This window comes from Xenopus laevis, chromosome 2L, assembly GCF_017654675.1.
Source record: "Xenopus laevis strain J_2021 chromosome 2L, Xenopus_laevis_v10.1, whole genome shotgun sequence".
Lineage (NCBI taxonomy): Eukaryota > Metazoa > Chordata > Amphibia > Anura > Pipidae > Xenopus > Xenopus laevis.
This window is the reverse complement of record NC_054373.1, coordinates 111252031-111279813: the sequence shown is the minus strand read 5'-3', so window position 1 is coordinate 111279813 and position 27783 is coordinate 111252031.

The following is a 27783-nucleotide window of genomic DNA, read 5'->3' as shown; positions in this document are numbered from 1 at the left end:
AATATGTTGAGCATATACTTAAAAGTCAATTAATTATACTATGCTCAATAGAAAGTAAATTAGTACCAATAAAGTTTTGACCAATAAAGCTCGACCAAACTCCCATCTACAATTTCAACTTATTTATTAATAAAATGACATTCACAAAATGGCAAAATTTCACCAAATTTAGCGTCAATAGACATTTTTTAACTGTGCTTTCTCTCTTGCCGAATGCATTGGAGTAAATAGGTTATTTTTCTAATTTTTTTTTCCTGGCTAAAAAAAAGATAAGAGAATGTGCATTGATCAATCCCCTTCTTTCTCTGTATGTTTGTAGTTAATTTGGCCACATCAGTAGCACTTCCATTGTATTTTAATTTTGTATTGTAGCAAAATTATTCTGCCGGAAGTCTAGCAGTCATGCTGCAGGCCAAGCTTCCATGTCATTGTAGTACCCCCATACCTATCCCTTTAAATGGTGGTCCCATGCCTTTAAATATAGGTGTTGGTTTGGGCAGTCTCTCTCACTTTCTCTTAAAAGCTGCAAGTTGGGGAAGATTAAGCATATAGAACCATTGCTGTGGTCTAGACGATCTCTCTCTTTTAAAAGCTAATGGCGGGGGAGGACTAAGAAGACCTCTGAGTGAAACCAATGCCCAGGTCAGGAGACACATCCTAAGAAATTCTACCATGCAGGGAGGTGCCAATAGTTAGGGACCGCCATATGGGGTTTACCTTGACGTGGTTTGGTGGCTTAAAAATTGTATGATCATAACTTTGTAACTAAAACTGATTTTTGTAAATACATGCACTTGCATAGATACTGAATTACTAATGAGATAGGGGACCAGGGAATGTGCATTGATCAATCCCCCTTCTTTTTCTCTGTTTGTAGTTAATTTGGGCAGATCAGTAGTAGCAGGCACTACCAGTGTATTTAAATATATTTTTACTTAGCCTTGGAGTGCTCCCACAACCCCCCCCCCCTTTTAGGGATGTAACAAGGCACAGCTTTTTATTAAAGAAATACATGCATACATTAACATTACAAGTAAATACCATAATAATATTCACATTTAACAAACTATATCCACACTCGTAACCCCCCCAGCTGCCTTCCACATTTTGTTGGGTGGGCAAAGGAGAGCAGTAAATTGCCACCCTCCTGGAGTATTTGCCTGAGAAGTCTATCAGACACCATTGGAAACCATGTTCCAACACAGATGCTGCTTTTTGGATGCTCACAGAAAAAAAAGGCATGTACTGACTTCACTTCCTACCAGCTTCACTACAACTCTCTCATAAAGTCCAGTTTACTGCTGGACACAATTACCGCTGTTCACTGACAAGTGAATCAATTTTTTAGTTCTGCAATTGTATTTGCTCAAGCAAAGTAGACAAGAAAGGAAATGTTTCACAGGGACCTTTTTTATTGCTTGATAAAGGGCCCTGCAAGGCCTGAAATGTTGCCTTTCTACTTTGCTTGAGCCAATAAAATTGCACCATTTAAAAATGGATTCACTTGTCAGTGAACAGCGGTAATCTGGACTTTATGTATGATAAAAGGGAAGAATCACAGAGGTCGTCCACTTCACTACAAATCTCTGTCCTGCATCCATGGTCCTTCTGGCTTCATGCCTACCCCATTGCTGGTACAGCCAAACCTCCTTTGCCTAAAAGTGCTGTAGCCCCTTTCTACTTACAGCTGTCATGTTTTGCCTAAGAAACCCCCCAAAATGCCCCAAAGCAAAATAATTACAGATTGTCTTAACCTTTTCCTGAGTCAAAACAATTAATAGGCTATAAAGTGTGCTCATAATCATATTCAGAGGTGTCATTGCTTATTTTTTGAAAATGTAGTGTATTAGATAAAAATGAAAAGTTTCCATAACAACATGGTAGAAAATAAGCAGAAGACTAAGCATTTTATTAAATTTAAGTTAATTAGTTCATGCTAGAAATGATTACTTGGTTGCTGGGGGAAAACCCCACATATTATTTTATTAATGGTGCAGTGTTGCAGAAATTTAAATATGTTCACATAAACTTAATCCCTAAAACTGGTTTCTTTTATTTAATCTCCAAACAATTGGTCCAGTTACAGTTTCTAAAGAATCACCTCTAATAGATTTATGTATGTTAGGCATTTTTCACAGAATCTTTATGAGGCAAGAGATCTTAATTAAGATAGATGCCACCCAAAGCAATAATTATGAAAAAGTACATACTGTGAAGGGACAACACTTTACTTCAATAATTAATTAGAAATATGTACAACCTGAGTAATGAGTGCACTATGTCTTGATAATGTTAACTTCAATTTCTTTTCTATAAAACTATTATTTCTTTACAGTATTTTAAAGTAACACTAGCTTTAAACCAAGCACTAATCTGAGTAAAAGGCTACATTATTATAAAAAGAATCATCTTGGGATGTGGAAGGATACTTTATTTAAATAGTGGGGAACATGTAGAAATTTTATCATAAACAAGGTTGCACTAGCTAGCAATTTAATATAAGATTTTTTCTATCCAATCTGTATTGTAGATTTGTTTCTGACTCTTTTCTAGCACATTCTTCTTGAACAGGAACACACACCATCATATAAAGAGTGCCTAACGTTTGAACATTAGGCCAGTCTGGGAACCTGCTGTGGCCGAAGACTACATAAAGCAATACATGTCAGAGAATCCCTTATTCAGAAACTCAACTTCAAGAAAGTTCTAAATTATGGAAAGGCAAATTTTAAGGAAATAATTCAGTTTTTTTTAATTATCTATTTTTTTTCTGTAAAAAGTACCTTGTGCTTGATCCTAACTTCCTTGCATAAATCCATATTGGTGTCAAAACAAATTAAGCAAAATACCCTTATCTAGAACCTCAGGTCCTAGCATTCCAAGCCCTAGCTACTATGCTTTTACCAATATAGGTTTATATGAAACAAGTGAGAAGGGCCTTGTGTAAAGATTTAGCACAGGCTGAAGCCTGTTAAAATGATTACTTGTAGGTTGCAGGTGGAGATAACAAAAGAGTGGATACATGTCGGGATTGTTTCGAAGTTAAGTAGTTAAAATGATCGAAATAAAAACATTTTTCTGGCATTGAGTCTGTGTGGTTAAATGAAAGGTGACTGTGTCAACTGTGGTTGACACCCCCAGGAATGGTGGAAATACAATCAAGTCAGTGATGGAAAGCTTGAGTTTTAGGAAGCCCTGTGATATCTATCAGGAGGTAAGGTAACAGAAGGAGTGAGAGTGCCGGTTTTCGCAGTTTCCCACATCTGTTGGAATCAATTTTTCCATTCATTTTCAATGAGGCTAAAAAACTTGAATATTTTAATGAACTTGGAACATAAATATTTAATTGTTTAACTGTTGGAGATAATTCCCACTAACTCCTATTGAAATTCACCAGCTTTCCTAGTTTACTTTTTTATGGTGACTTTGTGGTTTTGTTCTTTAATAAAAAATGAATATTCAGGGGCAGATTTACATAGGGTCGAATATTGCGGATTAATTAACCCTCGATATTCGACTGCCGAATGTAAATCCTTCGACTTCGAATATCGAAGTCGAAGGATTTAGCGCTATTCCTACGATCGAACGATCGAAGGAATAATCGTTCGATCGAATGATTAAATCGTTCGAATCGAACGATTCGAAGGATTTTAATCCATCGATCTAAGGATTTTCCTTCGATCAGAAAATTGCTAGGAAGCCTATGGGGACCTTCCCCATAGGCTAACATTGGCCTCGGAAGTTTTTAGGTGGCGAACTAGGGGGTCGAAGTATTTTTTAAAGAGACAGTACTTCGACTATCGAATGGTCGAATAGTCGAACGATTTTTACTTTGAATCGTTCGTTTCAAGTCGAAGTCGTAGTCGAAGTAGCCTATTCGATGGTCGAAGTAGCCATTCGAAATTCGAAGTATTTTTTCTTCTATTCCTTCACTCTAAGCTAAGTAAATGGGCCCCTCAATGTTGCTTAGCATAGTCTTGAGTATATTCGCATTCACATTTTTTTACACTTTTTTTGCAAATCGTGAAAAATACTAAAACTTGACATTTGGTAAATCTGCCCCATAGAACATGCAAAGGTGACTTTTAGACTCGACATTGCCTACTTTGGTGAGAACAGTTGCTATAGAATGCTCAGTTTGCAAAGTTAAGTATTGTGTGGACAAGTTATTGAGCAGATAATGATACACAAGCCTTTCCAGCATTTTAAAGGCAATTAGAGTAAAGAAACTGCATGTTAGCTAGTATTATAAGAAGTTTATAGTAAGAAAGAGCAGGGCAAAGCCATTGAAAATGGACAAGCAATTTGAAAATTTAAATTGACAATTTCTCTTATAGATTTATTGAAGAGGCATAAAATGGGAAACATATATGTGTTGTTTATTGTGTATGATGGAATATTGAATCTAATGCTGTCTATTTTGTCTTGAAGGGAAATATCAGCAAGATCTTATGCAGTGTCAATGGTGGCTGAAGAAAGTGCTGTGGAGGAGTGGTGGAGTGGTGGAGCGGAGGAGAGAAATTACAATTAGTTCATGACTCCTTCAATGGCGTTAACTTTTTTGAGTTACTGTGCCAAGTTTGGGGTTTCAGGAAACTGACCTAATAAGAAGAAAATATCAGCTTTCAAAAAAGCAAAAATCCACATTTACAGAACTTATAAATCAGACAGATAAGAAGGGCTGTTTGGGTTATCAATGATTGAACTGAAGAATCCAGAAGAATTCCCAGCAGTTCAATAGCAGTTTTCAATTTAGCACGAACATTTTTTAGCAATCAAGAATGTTTTTTAAACAAATTGGCACACTTTACAAAGCTGATACATGTCAGTTTATCACAAAAGGTTTGATGACTTTAAGTGGGCAAAAGCCATTCTGAAGATGTGGGAGTTAGTGCTCAGGTTATGCATGGAGTCCCAAACTCAGAACTAGCTCCAAGGTCCCGGTCACGGCTCACTCTTCCGTCTATAAGAACCAACTTTGGCTTCAGGTGGAGCTCTCCGCTACTAAATGCCACTAGGTCTTAGCATGAAAGGACCAAGGAGAGAGTTCGGAGCAGCCAAGGGAACTGAACATTGCAACTGGAATGAAGGACTAGAAGCGTGGTTGGGGAACAGACCGGTCAATACTAAACAGGAGAGGCAGTGCAGCTTCAGGAGAGGAGAGAATAGTCAAGGTGCAGTACAAAGCAGGATCCAAGAGAGTAGTTAATACACGAGCAAAGGTCAGGACACCGCACCAATGCGCGATGATGTCATGCTGTGCTCCGAATAATAATAAAAAAGCACAAACCAGGAAGAACAGCGCGTGCCTACACTAAAGGAGCCAGACGTGACGGGCATCCCTGTTGCACATTGTAAAGAACTGGTACTTATTCCTCCGTGATTTGATTTAAGTATCGCCGCACCTTGCTTCCATCCAAAGCCAGTAATAGTGGTTCAAAAGTAATAGGTGTCGATACAAAACAGCGCAGAGGTTCTGCTGCAAAAGTGCCTTTATTAACACGACATGTTTCGAGCACCAAGGCTCTTTATCAAGTGTGACACTTGATAAAGAGCCTTGGTGCTCGAAACATGTCGTGTTAATAAAGGCACTTTTGCAGCAGAACCTCTGCGCTGTTTTATATCGAAGCCTATTACTTTTGAACCACCATCCCTGTTGCACCCCCTGTTGTTCCTCACAGCTCAGACCTGCCCAGTAGCAGCCTTGACCTCTATTACCCGTCTGCATCACATGCAGACAGAAATGGTTCATGCAATACATTTTCAAATCTAAAACCCTCAGCAAGTTTTTACCAAGGGTTGAAAAATCAGCCCCATATTTTTGTGAGAAAATAATGCATTTAAAATCTTAAAAAAATTATAAAATTATAAAGTCTGCCAAATTTTGGGTTTACTACATAGGGAGCTGTAGGTTTAAATCTCTGAAGCTTAAGATAAAACACAGGTATACATTCTATTATGTAAGAGGACATATTGAGACAACAATTATTTTTTACTAATATGCTTTTTCTTTGTAATATTATAAGCCTAGAATGCATAGAAAGGCGTACCTGTATTAAAAGTATTCATTATAGATATATTTGCTTAAATATGCTCCTGGCACTTCCGTATAGGTGCACCATAGTGAATTGTATCAATAGCCAGCTACAGACATGCACCACGTTTTGGAATGGCTTATGCCTGGAATTCGGGGGGGAACTGCTGGATTGTGGGAGAAATAAATATGGCAATTTATTAGTCATAAGGCTTTGATTCATAATTTTTCAACTCATGTTAAAAAAAGCACAAACACCATTTTGATGACAACCAATCCTATTGGGTTTTACATGTTTACATTGTTTTAGTGCTTAAATTATTTCAAGGAACTAATCATTTTGGAGTAGAATAACTGTATAGAATATAAGATGTTCATTTTTTGTTTCACTCTAAATAATCACTATAAAACTCAAAAAAGTACAATAAAATGTGCTATACACTTGATTAATTCTTCATTATTTAGAGATTAATTTTAGCCTCTAGTGCTCTCATTAAGTTAAGCATTCTGGTCTAAAATAATAAACTTATCTCCATTATCACCTTTAAAATATATATATAAAAGAAATTCAAAGCTTAAACTCATTGATATCCCTTCTCCTGCAAGCACTGAGAAATAGCCAAGGGAGTTTGGGAAAGAACACAACGAGCCAAGTGAAAGAAGATTATTGATTCATTATTTATGACATCAACCTTTGTATTTTAAAAATGTGCTTTAAGGCAGATAGGTTAAGCCAAAAGGAGTGTACCAACCCTATCATACAATGTCTTTAGTATGTGTTCAAAGCAGTGGTTTGTGGGCGTAGACTTGCATTATGCTTTTTAGTTGTTTTTTATCTATTGTTCTAGTACAAATGCTTACTGTGAAGAAAGTTCATTTGCATAGTCACAGATACATTAAAGAACGATAAGTCTCCTATGCATTAGTATCTTTCATTGTATTTAAGTTAATTCAGTCTGCATATGTCCAAGTGCATGTCTTAAGGCTAGGGGTACACTTGGCATACTAATCCATTGTTGTGTGTTCAATGACAGTCATGGAACACATTTTGGCATTTGTGTGCATACAGTATATTGTAGTCTCCAAAACAATAACAATATATTTACAATATAGTGCTGTATAGATTTTGTTTATGTTTTGCCTACCTTAACTTGATCTACATTACATCTACAAACAGTTCCCCTGATGCCTGAATTCACAGATACCTTTTGGTGCTCCATGTTGTATGTGACAGCATCACCAGAGATTTCGACTACCGTACTTCCTTACCGATGAAGCAGTGTTGAACCCAAGACATGGTCAGAACCTGGTCTGGGCAGGTGGCAAACTTCAGTGTCTTTAAAATAGTTCAAGGTAGAGTGACACACTTTAAAACTGGTAAAATGGGCCAAATTGAAGGTAGTTTCACAATTCAGGAATGGGCAGGGGTCAAACATTGCCCCACGAGGATACAAAATTGCTTCAGCAGGATAAGGGTACCAAAGGCAGTGTGGGCAAAAGGATGCACTGTGAAGTCTAAGTTACAGAAGATTTGGTGCAACCTGCATGGCAGAACTGATGGTGACCATGGTTTTTGTATGCAAAATATTGTGCAGACATGAGATGCAGCAGGGTATATATATATATATATATATATATATATATATATATATATATATATATATTTCATAGTACTTTACAAAAAAGTGCTCAAGGACTTGTAAATGTAACATATACCATGAAATCTATGCATCCCTTAAATAAAATCATTGCTTTAAATGGAAATTTGGTGATGCCCTCTCCCTTTCATCTCCTGCTACACCAATTCACTACTATTTCACTAATAACACTTTGCTTTCCCTAATTTCCATCAGTCCCTGTGTCTGTGAGTGTGCACTAATCCTTGGACCATTAAATCTTACCACGTGGTTTTGTTTGCATTCCCTGCAACTGCTGTATCCATGCCCTTGAGTCGTGGCAATTAAAGGTCTCTTGTTTTATTTCAAATTTCTGACATATTTGCATTTCACGCAAAGAATGTATTTTCCACAACAATCACGTTTTCTCTTAAAAATCTATAATATATACTACAGTATACTATCAGTTTGTCAATTTAATATTTGCTGCACTTTATTTTGCCCTTTCAGTAGTATGTTTAATTAGCAGTGATTATTAAATGGCTCAGTGGATCATTACATGACTAATAACTGACAGTAAGTACTTGCTCTTTAACCAGCTTTGGTGTCATAATGTGTTCTTGCTACCTCTTTTCAGCAAAGGTTTAATTTATTTGAAGAAAAGCCTTCTCCCCCACAAGCTATATTAAAAAAATGACACAAACATACAATGCTGTTAAGATGAAATATGTAAATTACCTCCAATATGCATTTTGAAATCATATACATGAGATTCAGATTTTTTTTAGGTCAATAATGTGCTGATCTTGCAGATTTCTCCATTGTAACCTTGAATGCTTGATGGCAAATTGTGCAGAAAACAGCAGAGATAAAAGGAAAGGGAAGAAATGGTGGTGAAGCAAGTAAGTCTTAAAAAGTCATTAGCCAATAAGGCAGAATTTCAGGGTAGGGTGAGGTAGGAATTGCAATATCTTTGTTGTTACTTCCTAATAAATAGTGATATTTACATTATAAATATGATTATGATAAGTTTTAAATAAACTAGAATTTTGTTTTTATAGAACTCAGTATTAAGGTAGCAATGCATTGTATTAGGTTTCTCACCTGTAGCATATTAGTAACACTGGCAATTGATGAAACTAAAGGAGCAGTCCAGCTATGGTTGGAGTTCTTGAGTCCTTTTCTACTCTGCTGGTTGGGGCTGCCTTTTGAAATGCTGTCTAAGATCTGTTTAAGACCAATTGACTTGAAGAGATTTCCATATTGTTTGCACACCCTCTGTGACGCTTGGACGGAGGTGTGCTACTGCAGTCACATGGTAGACCTTTGCTCTACATATTAATTGCTTTTACTGGTATTTATCCCTGCTATTATATAGCTGTGTAAATAGCGTTACAGAAATAGAAATGTCTGCATTGCTTCCTACACTCACTTCTCATATTGTCATAAGTGGCTTCAAAGCAAGTAAAATATAGGACAAAAAGTATAACAAGGTTCAAAGTCCTCCTGCCTATCCAAGCCACATTAGTTGATTCTACAGGACTCTGATAAGAACTGATTAGATAGAACACTAAGGGGCAAATTTACTTAAGGGCGTAATGACTAAGGCTGGTGAAAATTTGCCAGCGTGACGTCATTTCAGTACTTCGCCAATTTACTAACGGTCACTAGAGTAACTTTGCTAGCGAAGGAGATAGACTCTAGTGGTACTTCGCTTGGCGAATTTACACTCTGGCAAATGGCCGTAACTACACAAATTCACTAAGATGCGGATTTTACTGAACGTTACCTCTTGCGCCAGACTTGCCTTCGCCACCTCAGACCAGGCGAAGTGCAATAGAATAGAGTTCCTCAAAAAAAGTAGAACATTTTTCTTAGTCCCAAAAAACACTGGCGTCTTTTCCTTTTTTCAGGGTGATAGGCTGCAAAAGAGCATAATTTTTTTTTGGGGTAACCCGCTTCCCCCCTACATTTCCTAACATATGGCACATAAACTATACACTGGGCTCATGTTTAGGGCAATATCACAACTTTATTTTAGTAAGGTAATGTAATGTATTTGCTGCAACATATACATCCATTGAACTTTAACTTCCCGCCGTATGCAAATTAGGCAACGCTAGCGCAAATTTGCTTTGCTTGGCGCAGTAACGCTAGCGCAACTTCGCCAGCGGTCGGTGCCCTGGACGCAACTTCGGATTTTAGTGAATTAGCGTTGTCCTAAAGAATCCACGCCTGGCAAAGTATTGCGCTGTGAGCGAAGCCGTCGCTGGTGAATTTTCAGAGGTTAGTAAACTTGCCCCTAAGCAAGCACTGATAAAAACAATACTGGCAGGATAATCAGATCTGCAGTAGTAGACCCAAAACAATGTAAGTAGGAAAAAAACAAAGAATGAATAAAAAAGCAGAAAAAGGAGAGGAAGTAAGACAAAAGAGAGAAGAGAATGACATTACCATTAAATGTTGAGCAAAACTTCCCATTTTTTGCTACAGATTAGTTTGTATATTCTCCCTATGATTGCACAGGTATCCTCCCACATTCCAAAAACATACAGCCAGTTTAATTGTCTCATGATAAAACTTATTATAGTTTATTTTAATGTTATAGGGACCTTAGACTGTACACTCAACTGAGACAGGAAATGGTGTATAATCACAATGGTGTAGATAACAAGTTGTCTAATTCTGGGCAGTGTCATTCTGTGGCTACTAAAGCAAATAAAGTTCTGTCTTGCATAAAAAAGGGCATTAACTCAAGGGATGAAAACATAATTATGCCTCTTTATAGGTCCCTGGTAAGGCCTCATCTGGAGTATGCAGTGCAGTTTTGGACTCCAGTCCTTAAGAAGGATATAAATGAGCTGGAGAGAGTGCAGAGATGTGCAACTAAACTGGTTAGAGGGATGGAAGACTTAAATTATGAGGGTAGACTGTCAAGGTTGGGGTTGTTTTCTCTGGAAAAAAGGCGCTTGCGAGGGGACATGATTACACTTTACAAGTACATTAGAGGAAATTATAGACAAATAGCAGGGGACCTTTTTACCCATAAAGTGGATCACCGTACCAGAGGCCACCCCTTTAGACTAGAAGAAAAGAACTTTCATTTGAAGCAACGTAGGGGGTTCTTCACAGTCAGGACAGTGAGGTTGTGGAATGCACTGCCGGGTGATTTTGTGATGGCTGATTCAGTTAATGCCTTTAAGAATGGCTTGGATGATTTTTTGGACAGACATAATATCAAAGGCTATTGTGATACTAAACTCTATAGTTAGTATAGGTATGGGTATATAGAATTTAATTAAAAGTAGAGAGGGGTGTGTGTATGGATGCTGGGTTTTCATTTGGAGGGGTTGAACTTGATGGACTATGTCTTTTTTCAACCCAATTTAACTATGTAACTATGTAACTATGAACTTTTAAGAACATAAAGAAATATAAACCTGCAGTGAACCTCATTTCACCTTCATTTTAATGGCAAAATGCCCAAGCACATCAGTGCACCGTTTAGGTTGGTAATTTGAGCTTGAGGCTGTTTTCATTCTGAACAGCATTTTCATCCCTTCAAAGGCCCTGTTCAATGTGTTGCAAAGTAATGTATTTCATTTTTACGCCCCTAATTTTCAACTCACGCAGTGTTTTCATACTTCGTTCTCATGTTTACTGATCTTTCATTTCTACAGCTGGGAGATTTAATAGAAATAAACATTAGCCTGAAGGAGATCAACTGTCAGTCAAAGTGTATATTATACTGCTTGCTGGGAGGTAGCAAAAGATGGCATCCAAAGTTAAAGATTAAAAATGATTCCCGAATATGTTTATAATATATTATACTGTATATATCACACACACATATGGTAGCATCACCTAGCTTAAAACAAGAGTTCACTCTTTAGAACTGTCTTTTATAGGGTATATTTATGCGCTGTTCTAAAAGACCGAAGTGAAACAAAACTGTAATGAAAGCAAGTTCCACAGGCCAGCACTGGGTACATTTATAAGTGCATACTTCATTTAAATATTCAATATGCTGTACGGTTTTCCAGAAGCACTCCATGACTAAATACTATGGAACACCAAAGTTACATCTAATATACTGATATTTTTATCATGGGATACATTTTTTTTTATAAACTATATTTAATGAGACAAGTGATCCAAGTGACATCACAAAGAAATGTGATGACATCACTGAGCACCAGGAGCTGGGGGCAGGAGTTGAACTTGATGAATAGTTGTCATTTTTCATGACAAATTTACTATGTAACTATAAGGGTGAAGTACAGGACTGTGGCATCGAAAATAACAGTACATTCCCGTGTTGAGATCCCAATATGAAAAAAAACTGGCTCATTAGGCTTTATTGCTTTTTATTTAGGCTTCACATAGACAAGTGTATGGACAAGTACTCACATAATCAGATTTGTTTCATTAGTTCTTAACCCAGGAGGATTCTTAGGTTTCGGTGCTCACGCAGGGAACTGAAATGTGTTTACTTCATTCAAATTAACTGTATGGGATTACGTACTTTAAATTATACAGGAAATACTGCCTTAGTCACTATGGAGTTCCATGAACATGTAAGAGAAAAAGTCCTTTATGCAGGTGTGGAGTCTTCATATTATAAAGCATATTAGAAGCTAAATCAAAGGGCAAATTCATTAAAGGGCAAATTTTTTTTGCCACAATTCACTGCACTTTGCCAGGTGCAAATTCACTACCACTATGCTAATTCACTAAAATGCGCAGTTGCATCTCAGCAGCTGAACATTGGTGAAGTTTCACTAGTGTTAATTTGTCAGCACGAGCATTTTACAGCAAACTTTTGTTTATGCCTAGCGAAACTTCATTAGTACACTAGTGTTTAGGTCAATTTGTATAGGGTGGATACATATAGGTCGTATAGACATCTTTATGAGTGATGTTGGTGCAAATGCTTGAAGTGGCCACTTGTTATTAAAAATGTTCAAGGAAGCAAAATAAAGACAAAAGATATCCTCTAATGCCCTAGACATGAGCCCACCCTAAAACAAATATGGCATGCCTCCTCAAATGGTTAAAAAAGGTTAAAACAAAATTTTTTTAAAGTTACAACTTTTAAAGACAATCCCGCTTTAAGATATGAAAAAACGCCAGCATTTTTTTTATCATTCTTATAAATTTTTCGGCATACAGGATATGATGTCACTGATAAGATTGAGGAGGATGTAGCTTCATCTTACCAGTTCTCTATGTCTAAGCTGGCAAAAGAGGTAACGTTCTGTAAAATTCACACTTTAGTGAACTTGCAGAGTAATGATCGTTCAACTTCGCCCTTCAGTAAATTTGCACCAAAGTCCCATAACTGTTTTCTGATTTCCAGTAGAGATATATAATCTCATGTTTTTGCAAAGGACATTTTCTTTTTCTCCTTCAGCTTTGCTTACAATTATTATCATTCCAATACCTCAGCTCTACCCAGCAGTGCTGACTATTCTCATTTCTACAGTCTTATCTCTTTAGTATTTAGTCTTCCTCTTTATCAATAAAGTGTAATACCCTCACGTTGATTTTATTCTGCTTTTGTAGACAACAGCCTGTTCAGCTCCTGATTTATACTTATTTTACTATTTATACTTATTTTTGTTGGGTAATGAGTGCCGCTCATATTTATATGTTACAGTACTTAAGCTGGCTATAGTTCTCTTTTGCTTGTTTCAGTAAAACTTGCCGTTTGAGATAAATATCAGTCTTTTGCAGGAATGTATGATCAGTGATTTATGCTTTATTTTTGTTTCCTATAATCATTATATTTTATTGTGATTGTAAAGAGATATAACACAATAGATGAAAACAGCAGAATAAAGTGAGGAGACGCTCTAAGGAACATATCAGTAATAATGTACTGACAGATTTAAAATGGAGCAGTTAAAACTGCATAAAAACTAACAAAGCGAAAAACATATTTTTCGGTGATATGAAAGAATTTTTTATAATTAATTATGTATCTGATACTGGCAGACAATAGACCACATACTGTCAGCAGGCTGCATCTGTTGATGTTTATACAAAGCTGTAATATTTTGCCTTTTATACTCAACAAATACTGAAATAAACATGAGTAGTTAAAAATAAGAAACTGACCTTTACGATTGATCGTTTTTTTTTCAGGCAGCATTATTTTTTGTTAAAGAGGAGAAAACTGTGTTTTGAAAATGAAAAAAATAAATCCTTTTAGGTGTTGTTTTTCAAGTAATTTTTAAAAATGCTTGTTCTGTGACTTTGCATAGGTTATACTGTATCTTTCACATTAATTTGTAATTTGTGTAACATACTCATCAATCAACCTTGAAGGCAGCTGGTATACTCAGACACACAAGGGAAACTCTGCGGATTCTGGTGTTCACCGACACCCTGTTGGGGCCCTGGGCTTTCTGCTGTTGAACCAAGGAATTTGCTTTGCCTTTTATATTGTAATTTGCCTTTTATATCCTCAACCGACCTCCCATTAGAGCTGCAATTTACAATGATCACCTTGCTTACAAGAGGTTCCAGAGGAGCCAGAACATTTAGGGGGTTATTTATTAAGTTCAAGTTGTATTTTCCACAGAAATCTGAGTTTTCGAGGTGATTTCTTTTGTCAAAACTAACATTTTCAGGTTAAAAAAAAACTTTCATTTTTCTAGATTTATTGTAGCCCGACTCTAACATTCAACCTTTGATAAATAACCACCTTAGCCTAAATTATTTAAGATCTCCAAAGGACCCACATCTCCATAAAGGCATGATTGCATATGGAATTTAAACACTGACAGTTGGTGGGTGTATACATTAATGGTTGCTTTATTCATTTCAAACTGCAGATCAGATCAAATAAATGAATGACTAGCCATAGAATATACTCAAAGGATTTGCATATAGCTCCCACACTCATCCCTATTACTACCATTGAATAGAAATCCAAACTTTCTTCCAAGCTGAAAGGACAACTATACTAAAAAATACATACAAATGAATACACTAGGGGTGACTAAATTGTTAACTGCCATGCATAGAGACATGCATGAAAAAGGTTTAAATGTGCAAATACTGGCATTAGTACATACTAAATATGCTAATAATTTATTATATTATCTTTGTTTCCATAGACCTCTTATTATAGAACAACTAAAAAGATCAGTAAGTACATAAGCCCTAAAAAGAAACAGACACAAAAACAGGATAAAACACAATTCAGATAAAATAAATTATTCTTAAATATATGATTTCCACCCCTTACAATTTAACATTCCTCCCTTGTGATTCATACTTACCAGTTGATTGAATGTTGTGTCTTATTACCAATGTATTATCATACTCACAAGATGTTTATGCATAACTAAAAGCCAATTCCAGCTTAACATACTGTATATAAAGAAATCCCGCTAAATGGTCATTTTAGAGCAATAAACATGCTTTAAACCAACAAGTGAACAATAAATGATTTGCTGAATTTACAATTAAGCCTGAGAGTGTGGATTCCTATTTTTGCCTGACGATATATTTGTAGTGCTATAATAAATTGAGTGGCACCGTCTCTAATATGAGCTTACTTTCAAAAATAGGAGACATTTTTCTCAGGTGTAAGCCCTTGCAACAGTGTGGAGGCAGGGTGTAGTGCAACTGTAACAAAGTGCTTCTGCACAAGAACTGGGCACCAGTGGTTCTTTTATACTTAACCATAGAACTGAGTTTATTTACACAACAATCCACGATGGAGTACATAGGACATATAGCATAAAGGATAGCAATATACTCACAGCACCAAAGAACAGCTTGATCCCTGCAGGCAAGGGAACAGTTACAGCAGTAGTTAAGCAGCAATTGAGAAGATATTCCCAGTTTTCAGCCTGTGTCCTAAACGGAATCTTGGGGAAATACTTTCATCCCTAAATCTATGCACTTAGTCCCTACTTCTGGGTTATCAGTACATGGGATTTTAATCCATCTGACTCTCCTCGTCAGAGCCTTGAGCTGCTCAAGTAAATAACCTACAGTATCACTCCTAGTGATCTATGAAAGAGTATATCTATCCACTTTACTAGGACCAAAGCACCTAGGTTCCGCTGCACATTCCCTTCCTGCCTGCTTGGTAAGGGCTAAAGCAATGGACCCAGAGCACATGGTTACCTAGACCTTTATACTATAGCACAGTGCCATCTACGGTACACTGTGAGAACAACAGGGGCTTACATTATCAGAGCAATGACACAAGTCCCCATTAAGACCCATTTAGGTGTCTAAATCCTCTGTGGTGTATCCTGTGAAAATGGATTGCAGGATACACCACTATTTAAGTAAACAATTTTAAACAATATGAATGAACAATGCAAAACCCTTCCGTTCATGTATGTGTCCAACACATTACTGTTCTGCATTCAGAGTGAGACAAGCATCTTTGCTCCATATTCTAGTCTAAGGGGTAAATTTACGAAGCGGTTAAAATTCACCAGTGACGGCTTCGCAGCCATCGCAACCCTTTCGCCAGGCGAAAATTCGTTTAGACAACGTGTCCAGGGCGGCCAATGCTGCAGAATTTTCACTAGCGTTACTTCGGCAATCAAAGCGAAGATGCGCTAGCATTCAATTATGCCTAGTGCAACTTTGTTGGACGTCTTCGCTTAGGCAAATTTGCATACAGCGGGAAATTATAAAGTTGAATGGATGTATATGTTGCAGCAAATACATTACATTATACAAGTCCAGGGAACCTTAATAAAGAAATTAGAGTTATTATAATGTCCTACACATGAGCCCACTGTATAGTTTATGTTCCATATATTAGAAAGTGTATGGGGGAACCTTGTTATCACTGTGAAAAAAAGAAAAGACGCCAGCATTTTTTGGGACTTAGAAACTTTTTCCACTAAAAGTATGATGTAAGTAACAGAAGATTGAGGAAGATCTACTGTATGTACTCCAATGCACTTCGCTTGGTCTGACCTGGTGAAGGCAAGTCTAGCGAAAGAGGTAACATCCATTCGCCAGAGCGAAAATTCGCCTGGCGATAGAGTGCAAATGCCCACTAGTCTTTTTTGCTAGCAAAGTTATGCCTGCACCCGTTATTAAATCGATGAAGTGCCTGAGAGTTCGTCACCAGCGTTCCTCACTTCCCCCTTTAGTAAATCTGCCCCTAGGAGTGTAAAGGCCTGTGTTTTCATGTGCAACCTGTGGGCAAGGTGCAAAGCAGTGGCGTAACTACCGGGGGAGCAGGGGGTGCGATTGGGCCAGGGCCCGCACCCCCTCAGGGCCCCCCGGCAGCTTGCGCCACTCTGTTCTAATGCGCCCGTTTCCGGCCGTACAGGGGGGGGGCCCGGCTGCACGTCATTTATTTAATGTTTAAATTATTTTTTGTAGCTTTAAGGTATGAAAATCCAAATTACAGAAAGACCCCTTATCCATAAATATACCACAGCATTTCAGATAACAGGTCCCATATCTGTACTGTCTAAAGCATGCCATGTGTGACATAAGCTAGCTAATGGTTAAACATCTGCTATAATGATGATGACTCTGACTTTAATAACAACAATAACAATAATTATCCTTTTGGGCACCTCAAGGAATGTGAAAAGCCATTTGTGTTTAGCTGAATCAGCCACCACAAGTGTTAAACCACAGAGCCCCTTGAGACCTGATAACAAGGCTTTTAGTGTCTAGACTGCCAACGTTCACACACTGTGGATAAAAGAAATGAAGTATTGTCAAAGTCAGAAAGTTAAATAAAATCTTTCAAAGGGAAACTTTGTAACTTCTTTATTTTTGCCTAAGCTATCAAGATCTCCTACTAGATACTCTCAGATCACATTAAGACTTAATTGCATTAGGCTTTAGAAAAACCTTAAAAAATTACGTTTTCCTGTTACTGTTATTGGCATTTGAAAATAGCCATTGTGGGGAATAATTTACACAGTGGAATAGTGTGTGTCAGCTTGTGTTTAGAAGTCTTTTGCAGTCACAGAAGGACACTACAGATACATACCACTTTTTGTCTTTGCTTGCTTATTTCTCTAACCAACTAAGCATCAAAATACAGTTTATCAAGAAAATCAACATACTTCTATCAAAACTCTCAGACACACTTAGGGGCATATTTATTATGCTGTGTAAAAGGAAATGTGCCCCGAAAATGGTGTAAAAAGCTGTGTAAAAATAATTGAAATGTATCAAGGTGTGTGTAATTTTACGCCATTTGAATGCCAGATTTGCTGCTTCCGGTGAGAAAGAAGAAACGCGTAAAAATGTTAGACCCTTTTTTACACAGTGAAGCATATCGATGTTTGGTTTATTATTAGTGATGGGCGAATTTGCGCCGTTTAGCTTCGCCGAAAAATTTGCGAATTTCGCGAAACGGCAAAAAATTCGCGAAACGGCACCGGCGTCTCGTTTTTGACGCCGGCGCCCGTTTTTTTCGACGCCGGCACCCGTTCTTGACGCCGAATTTTTTCGGCGAATTTTTGCGGGCGTTTCGCGAATTTATTCGCCTGCCGCGAATCGCGCAAATTCGCCACGAATTCGCGCCTGCCGAATAAATTCGCCCATCACTATTTATTATCAGTGGCGTAACTAGATGTTACTGGGCCCCACTTGAAAAAAAAACTTGAATTAAGGTTTTTTAATTAGATTCAAGTTTTTCTAATTAGAATCAAATTTGATTAGAGTTTTTCGGTCAATTCAATTCATCCGAGTTTAAAAAATTCAATAATAAATTAAAAATAATATAATTAAAAATTCTAACAATAAATTTCAATTAGTCAAATTTAGAATTTATGGGAGTTTTATAAAACTCACCTGAATTTGAAATTCGACCCTTGATAAATATGCCACCTCATTTTGCAAACCTTATCTATATTTAGATTGTGAAAAGTTTTGAGCAGGGTACCTGCCCCTGTTGTGTCTTAGTGTTCTATAATTGTAATATTTTTGGACATACCTAGTTCTAAGGAAGCTAATGGTTCTATAAAAATATTCTTAATAAAATTATATTAGAATTACATTAATAATTTGTTTTAGCAAAACTGGTTTTACTCTTCACCTACTATTACTACTATTGAAATGACTGGGATGACCAGTTTTCATATGGAATGGACAGTGTTCCAGGCAAATGAGATCCCCGGAGATCTTATTTGGCTGTCCATCATATACGGTATTAGAGAAAGGCAAGTGGATGTTTCTATTTGTGGCAGCAATCATGTGATTATCCTGAATGGTAACTGTTCCTTTAAAACTTGCACATGAATATATAAGAATATGCCATAAAAAGGTAAAACAAAAATACACAAAGTTGACCACTACAAACCTCTATCCTGATATACAAAAAAAGGAAGATGAATGTCGAGGAAATTAATTCTATACTATAAAATTTGTAATGTCTGACACAGAATAGATTAAACCTCCTAATGTGAATATCAGAAACTCTGCCCTTGTGCTTGAGGTATTAGAAATGCATCATTGCACAGTGAAAAGCTGGGGGAAGAAAAATAGATGAAATTTGAACTTCAGCATTCTAGCTATTTCCAGTTACAGCTTTGAAACGAATACTCAGAATGTAGAACAAAAACATGATGATTTATTTATGGCAAGACATTAAAATTGAATGATGCCTTTCAAGAAATAAAATTGTTCAGCGCACCAAAAAAATCTCTAAACTTTCCAGGAATTTATAATAATGCGTTTCTGTAGCGGAAAAGAACGATATATACTGTACCTTACTTGAGGTTACATCTATTTACAGTAGGTTCACACAACATTGCCTTAATCTTGAAGTCTTGTTTTCTTATTGTTTTACAACAATGGATTATGCAGTACTGCATTACCAAATACTAATTAATCAATGCATATTTAATGTGTGAATCAGGCAACTGGTTAATAATACATAAGCAATGAGCAGTGTTTTCATTAAAATGAGTGATTGGGTATGAAATGACACTAAATATGCCCATAGTCATTTGAGTTGTATTATTTCTATAATAATGGTCCCAGGGATATAGATGTGTAATATATCAATTAAAATTGACCTGTGTCAACAATTGTTGTGTTAATCCCTAATATGTGTGATCAGTGGTCTATTACAGAATATATGACCATCCTATGCAGGTGTAAACACAAGTGATACTGCAACTACATCAAGAAAGAGCAACAATAGTTTTCAGTCCGTGCTAAGTCAACAAATTTAGCCAGTGAATATGATAGTTGCTAAAAACACAAAACAAGGCTCACAATTTTCAACAGACCTAAATTTATGAATCAGAAGTATATATTGAGAACTTCCCAGACATACTTGCTGTTATTCTAAAATGATTTGTTAAGAAAGGAACAACGTACATAAAAAACATATCCACTTGCAAAGAGCACCATACATGAGTGTCTGAAATGGTTATATGATGAATAGCTCTATCAATAAATAACACCAGTTGACATTTAAAACCCTCTTTAAATCTCTCCACATATATGAGCGCAATGATGGATCAGTCTCGATATGAGTTATGAGAGGTTGTCTCGTGCAGGTCATTGGGCCTAACCACTAGTCATGGTAAAATAATGACTAAAGAATAAAACAAAAGCAGGTGCACAACATATTTTCGGGCAATGATAATGTCGTACATAATGCTAAATAGTCCTTTTACAATAATATCAAACATTGATTATGGAAACACAATTTAAAGGAGAAGGAAAGTGTAAAATAGAATAAGGCTAGAAATGCTGTATTTTGTATACTAAACATAAACATGAACTTACTGCACCACAAGCCTAATCAAACAAATGATTTATGCTTTCAAAGTTGGCCACAGGGGGTCACCATCTTGTAACTTTGTTATACATCTTTGTCTGACAAAGGCAATGCACATGCTCAGTGTGGTCTGGGCTGCTTAGGGATCGTCATAAACAAAGCTGCTTGTGTTCTGCATGGCTGGAAAGTAAGGCAGGGGCTCCCCCTGCTGTTCATAAGTTTGATTGTTTCCCTGCAGCAGTAAATGAAGGGAGAATGTCACTGCATACAGTCAGGTTTTTTTAAAAAACGGTACACATTTTTAATTTAAAGTATATTGGAGATAGGTTTCTTTTTCATTAAAGAAAGTAAAAATTGGATTTTACTTTTTTGCCTTTAAGTCAAGCCAAGTAGTTATTTGTTGCCATTTGCCCCAGAAGTATGTATGGATTTCTTATGCAGCATAGTGCAGTAAGGCACATCTTGATTTGTACAATATAAAAAGCATACAGAGTACAAAAGTGCAGCAAGTGCAGTGTAATAAGCATTTGCGAAGTAAAGTAGTTGGATATCTATGTTGGACCAATGAGTTCATAAGAATAGATGATTTCTGGAGGTTGATTCTTGCTTATCCCATGGACTCTTTTGCAGTTAGTCTGATTTCTCTTGGAAATAAGCACTTAAATAGTATTTTGCTTTTATTTTTTATGCTTTCAGGCCTTCTGTGCCTCAGTAAATAGTTGGGCTTGTGCCAGATGAATATTTCATGTCCCGGGTGACTCTGGTCGCTAGTAATGGCTTTAATTTTGTTCTTACTGTATATCTGCCCATGTCTAAATCAGTCAGTCATAGAAGTGTGGTGAAGATGATTCATTCAGCTGTTTTAACCACCCTCTGGAGAGATTTTTTTTCTTTCTGTGTGAAGCTACCATACCATACTACTATGTTGCCTGTTAGAATGCTTTCAATCGTGGCTCTATACAAGGTGATTTGCGCAGACCGTTTCAATTTCCGAAGGGAATGAAGACCTCGATGAGCTTTTCAGATTATGGCCCTGGTATTGTGAGTCCATTTTCAAGAATTTGCAATATGTCTACCTAGAAATGTGATGCTTTCAACATGTTCTATTTTGACATTTCCGATTTGCAAGTGTTCGTGTTGATGTGGACATATTGTAAAGTCTATGATCATCTCTTTTGTTTTTGTTGTGTTAAGGACCAGGTCTTGCTCTCTCATATTCAGTAATGTTGCACACTAGCTGTCTGTATCCAGTTTCATCATTGTCTTGGATGAGGCTGAGCACTGTTGTGTCATCTGCAAACTTGTAGACTTTGTAGTTATTTATAAAAGATAAGCAGTCAAAGGATTGTAAGGATTGTAGTAGGCATGCAATTCCCAATCTTAACAAATTGTGGTGTGCTTTTGAGAAAATCAGAAATCCAGTTACAGTTAGTGTTGCAAGTTTTTATTGAAAGTGGAACTGTATTCTTGGAACATCATGCATACGTAAGTATATTAAGGATAGGTAGGCATCAAAACTTAATGATTCAGCTGAATTCCAGCACTTATTGCAGGTTTCAGATGAATCTATAATGTTACAGCCTAATTTAATGGGGTGGTTCACTTTTCAGTTAACTTTTAGCTAACTTTTAGTTTGTTATAGAATAAGCAACATTTTCATTGGCCTATATATATTTTTTTAAGTATTTGCCTTCTATTTTTTAATTTACAGCTTTTACATAGGAGCCAAGAACCCCAACACCTAAAACAAACAAATACTCTGTGAGTCTACACTTTACTTTTGCAACTTTTTATTATTCATCTTTCTTTTCAGGTCCTCTCCTATATATATTTCAGTCTTTCATGCAAACGAATGCCTGTTTCCAAACTGAATAGCTGCTGCATTAAAGGCTAAATAGCCCAAAGACCACAAATAATAAAAAATGGAAAAAATGGCAGATTGTTTCTGGCTATCATTCTCTACATCATGATAAAAATGTAAATTAATTTAACAACCCGTTTAAAAAAAAATTAAGGATTTGGCTCATCCTTAATTCTAGAAAGTAATATAAATTTGTATAAAAGGAAATGAGTTTTACTTCTTTAATACACCCCACAAGAAGCAGCTTGTACACAGAAAAGTAAATGAAAGTGCAGCACACATTTTTATTACTTAGAGGTCAGTTGATCCATTTTTAAGATTGTTTCTACGTATTTTTAATTGCAATTGCAGCAAAAAAAAAAATGTGAGCAACTTCAATATACAAGGGCATTTATTGCACCAAGGCTAAAATGTAATCTCACATTTTTATAAACTTGTCCCTTATTATGTTGTGTTTGAACTTTTCATGAATCTGTCTATCCTTTCTTATATACGTTATAAAATTATACTTTTGTTTCTTTTAGTATACTTGCTGTTGTCTTTGCGTCCTACTAGCATGTTCATCTGGGTCATTTTCCCCCACATGATATACATGAATAGTACATTCCTGAAAAGTTAAATTGGAGCAATTGGTAAAGTTCAATTTGCCTTTTATTAGCTTCTCTTTCTCTAGTTTGTTTTTACTCTCATTGCCTGAGTAAAGGAATAGATTGTGGTTCATGTTAATTTAGTAAAAGGGGATGAAGGTGGTATTCTCGGTTATCTCACTGTCTGTGCATTCAGGTGGATATACTGTATATTAGTGCATTATTGTATGCTAAGCAGCAAAGAACAGGTAATTAATATAATCACTGTAGGGTTTAACTGTCAAATTTGAATCATTGTTCATTTAAAGAAGAGGTTTTTACTTGTTTTTTGCAGCCTTACTCTTGGTTCATAAAAGTTCAACAGCCAACAAAAGCAAATTACGATCAAGCTGAAGAACCTACATAATACTGTATGATTATCATTTCGATTTTATATTTGCAGTTAATGCATCAAACATACATTAGTTTTGGTGCCGCTGGCAGAATATAAGTCCAACTGAGCAGAACACAATTTCATATCCTATTAATATTCAGTCATTTTAATTAGCCCCATAATGCTACTGTGGTAGAATATATTAAGCAGTGGTTTGTTTTAATTAATGATCCCCCTTGAGATAAGGAGCACATAAAAGTAGAATAAATTTCCAATAAAATGGCAGATCGATAGTCATATTATTCTTATTGCAAGAAGTCAAATTTTACTAAAAACAAAATTACCACCATTTACTTTTGTTCACCTTGGTTACACAGTGTATAAAGAAGGTAAGGTTGATCAAAAATGAATAACGGGATACATAATAAAGGTATTTGAAAATAGAAAAGACTCATTTTGGAAAAATTCTTTTCAAAAGGAAATGGTTTGACCTATTTCAACCATACCACGCAACAGTCTTGGCATGGATGCCAATAGATACAATTTCAAATTCAAATAAAATAATCACTGTTTATTTATATGAAAAGCAAGCAATTTATACACTATCTTATGTTACAGAGAACAATACAAGTAATTCTATAACCAAAATGTACACAGGCGTAATTAAAGCTCTGGTTCAAAAGAAAGAAGTAGAAAAATCTAGACAGACTATTCTGAATAATACAATGGCAATAAAATGTTGATAGCTTCAGTATAGTATGTAGATACATACTTCAGATTCTAAATCATAGCTAATCTAGTCCTTTCTGACCTTATGTAATAGAAATACCTGTGCGGCGGGGACGCCCGCCGCATGCTCCAGCGCCGGCGCCATCTTGCCCCACTAAGGGCGCGCACGCCTCCGTGTCCCTTAAAGGCGCAGGTGCGCTGGCGTGATGATGCTAGCGTGCAATGGCGCCAAATTTAAACAGTATAAATAGGCTGAAAGGGTTCCCAGAGGTTGCCCGTGATAGAATCTTGATTCTGGTGGTTCCTGAAGCCTTGTGCTATCTGTTCCTGTGAAACTTATATCTGTTATTCCGGTTTTGATCCCTGCCTGTTCCTGACAATTCTGATATCCGAATCCTGACCTTTGCCTGCATCTCGACTACTCTGCCTGACCCCATCTGTTTGATTATCCGGTTTGACCCTTGCCTGCCTGACGATTCTTGATATCTACCTGCCTCGACCCAGCCTGTCTGATGATTCTCTTGCCTTCTCCATTTGTGCCGTCACCATCGGCCAAAAAGACTCTGCTAACAGCCGTGCCCCTTTGCCAGCAAGAACATCTCGCCTTGCACCTCTCGTTAAGTCCAGGTGGCACCCAAGTAAGCTGAGGGCTCCTCGCGAAGCCCAACGGTAGTCACACTACTGGTAAAGCCGAGCCGAGACCAGGGTGCTTGGCACTTGTTCTGGTATTGGGTGCCGGTCGTGACACCTCATCAACAAGTGGCCAAAACATTTTTCCCACTTTTATTTTACAAACTATCCCAAACCAGGCAAATACTATGTCAAAAATATTATCCTATTTCGTAAAGTTGTAAGAGATGAAGAAATTCAAAACCTTATAATTTAGCTGTTTTTATCAGAGCTCTCTGAGAGACATATCCACTGCAGTGATACTATAAACATACAGAATATGATGATATTGTCTTTCTGGGCTAATTACATTTCCTGGTCAGGACTTATTGACTAGAACCAAGTATGCTGGAAACCACATTTTTTCTATATACACTGCATCCGTGTCTTAAATATACTAGTAATACACAAAGCCCAATTTATATTTAAAACTATATCATCTCAAAACCTGAATGGCATTCAACACAATTAAAAGAGAAACTTTTCAAGTGGCTTTCAAATAATGGGAACAAAAATTCATTTGAACACCATTAACCATGCATAACTTGACAACAAACTGTTCGTTACATTTATGATGTGAAGTCAAAACAGAAAAGTATTCCACCCTTCCAATATTTGATCTATAAAAAGTCTTAGAGTAGCCGAGCACAATTCATTAATGAAAAACAAAAATATGCGTTCTACATCAACTACATAAGCAGTGCAATGTATAGAATTTAAGAAAATTACATTACAGGGTCTTTCAAATGTCGTCATTTTGTTTATGTTTCAACATTGTGAAACACTTTAATTTAAATTATTTATTCAGATTACTTTAATCAAGACATTCACAGAATTCCTACATCAGTACCAAGGAATGATCCTCAAGAAACGTTTTTCTATATCAACCAACCTCCTGTCCATTGATTTCTTATGAAGAATTAGAAGAATGCAGTATTCTCACACAACAGTGCTGTTTACAAATATCCTATTTAATTCATATCATGACCCAGTCACAACAACTCTCCCCTGATATGGCTATGCTATGAGCTCTGTACCATGAAATTTCTAAATGATAATGTTGGCTGCACTAGCCAAAGGACAAAACTCCACCAATATATCAAATTTGACCCATCTGAAATATATTAGCAAATTAAATTAGGAAACACTTGCTCGACCATTGTGGATCTCTCATAAATTTAAATATTATTTTTCATTTGGCTGATGATACATTTTTAAGAAGTGCTTTCTGCAGCACTACTATACTGTTTGTGGCCTGAAGTGAATTTGTTGATTAAGCATACAATGTTCCAAAAAGACAAACAGCATTCTTCACTTATTAGAAACAGAAGGAAATGTGTGGCACGGAATGTCCTGACCAGACTTTGTAAAGACACCAAGAAATACAAAAGTCTATTATTTATTTTGTTTTTTAGTTTGCTTGAATAACATTTAGCTTGAATTATAAGAGTATTCTGCCATTTGTCATGTTCTGTGGTGGTCCTAAGGTGTGTTAGTCTTGATACTTGATTGTGTAATCCATTTAGAATGCAAAGACATACTTGGTGTTTGTGGGAGGCAAAGTAATAGGAGAAATGTTTGCAATGTTTATTTGGCCTGAGTTCCACATGTCATTCCTATTATCGCACAATCCATATTTTAGCACATGGGGACTAATGTTCTCTGATAATGTTCCCTCTAATATTCTGAAGACTGTGTGAGTAAAAATCTTTCTACATGCACACTTTCTGGAAATAGTTAACAGTTAAATAGTTAACATATTGAATAATAATGTATATCAAATTTTAGCAAACAAAAGTTAATTGCTTCATGCTGGACTGACTACTAATTTATTGCTTTAGACACCCCTGGACCTCTGGAATTCTATAGCAGAGTGAGTTCTGAAAATATTTAAGACATCTCTAATGCTGATGTGATTGAAGGTCTAAGGTAATGTAATTAAAGAAGGACTCCTCATGGTGGAAACTTTGGGCGACTATTGAAAACGCATCGCCGCGTGTGCTTTAGCGCAGGCGACTTTTCATTGTAGCTTAAGGGAAAACACGCTGAGGCAGTTCGGGGAGATTGTCACTCAGAAGACGAGGCGATTAGTCACCAGGGGACAAAATATCCCCGAATCTCCTCGTGTGGCCTTACCCTAACTGAGAAAGAACCTCTGCTCTCTGTGTTCTGTATTTGCCTATATGTACCATTATTCTTGCTGGAGAATTACCAGGTTTATTTGGCATGGTATATTTTCCATTTGCATTCAATAAGATTGCTTATTGGGAATAGATCCAGCAAAAATAAACATCAAAATGTTGGTAGTTGTTTGGAAATGTTACTACACATCTGAAAATAAACTGTATGAGAGGTCTCTTATTCACTTGGATGGGAAATGCCTGACAGCACCAGTACTTTTTAGTCCAAAGATGCTCTGTTAAGCATTTCTCTGGCAAAAATTGCTGCAGCAGTAATAGTTGTGTGTGCTTCTCAACTAGCTCAAATAGAAATGCCCTGTGTGCTAGTAGCCTTATATATTAATAAATCATAAATACAGTAACAAGCACATGCACTGAAATGCTTCATTCCATCATTTAACTTTTATTATAATGTAAACAGTGCACTTCATATACAGTATTTTATCTTGATGCAATTTTGAATCATTTCAGGTCAAAAAATATTTCCTAAATACAGACATTTATGAATCCAATAAATTTACAAGGGAATTAGCATTGCTTTAAAAATCAGCCACAGTCTGTGGATTATTAAATGGTGGTGACAGTCAATGCTGATGCATTCCAGCCGAAGGACATTGGGTCATATTTATCATGCTTAGAAAATATTTTGGGGGAAATTCTTATGAATATAGATTTGTTTAATTATGTGTATTTTTTTTATAATTGTTCTTAATTTCATTTTCCATAGCACTTTACTATGGGCATTTGTGGATACACGCACAGGACATAATTTATACTTACAAAAAATGGGATTTTACTGAAGCAGACAAAGATTGTATAGCTTGTATTGCATTAAAGACAATAGGAGGACCCTGCAACAAGAGCTTACAATCTATTGAAAATCACAGATTGTATGCTAGAGTTTTCCCTGTAGTTTTCCTACTAGATGATTTACGAACATATTTTCTTTGTTGGTGTGATTGGTGGTAAGTAATGGATACAACCACAGA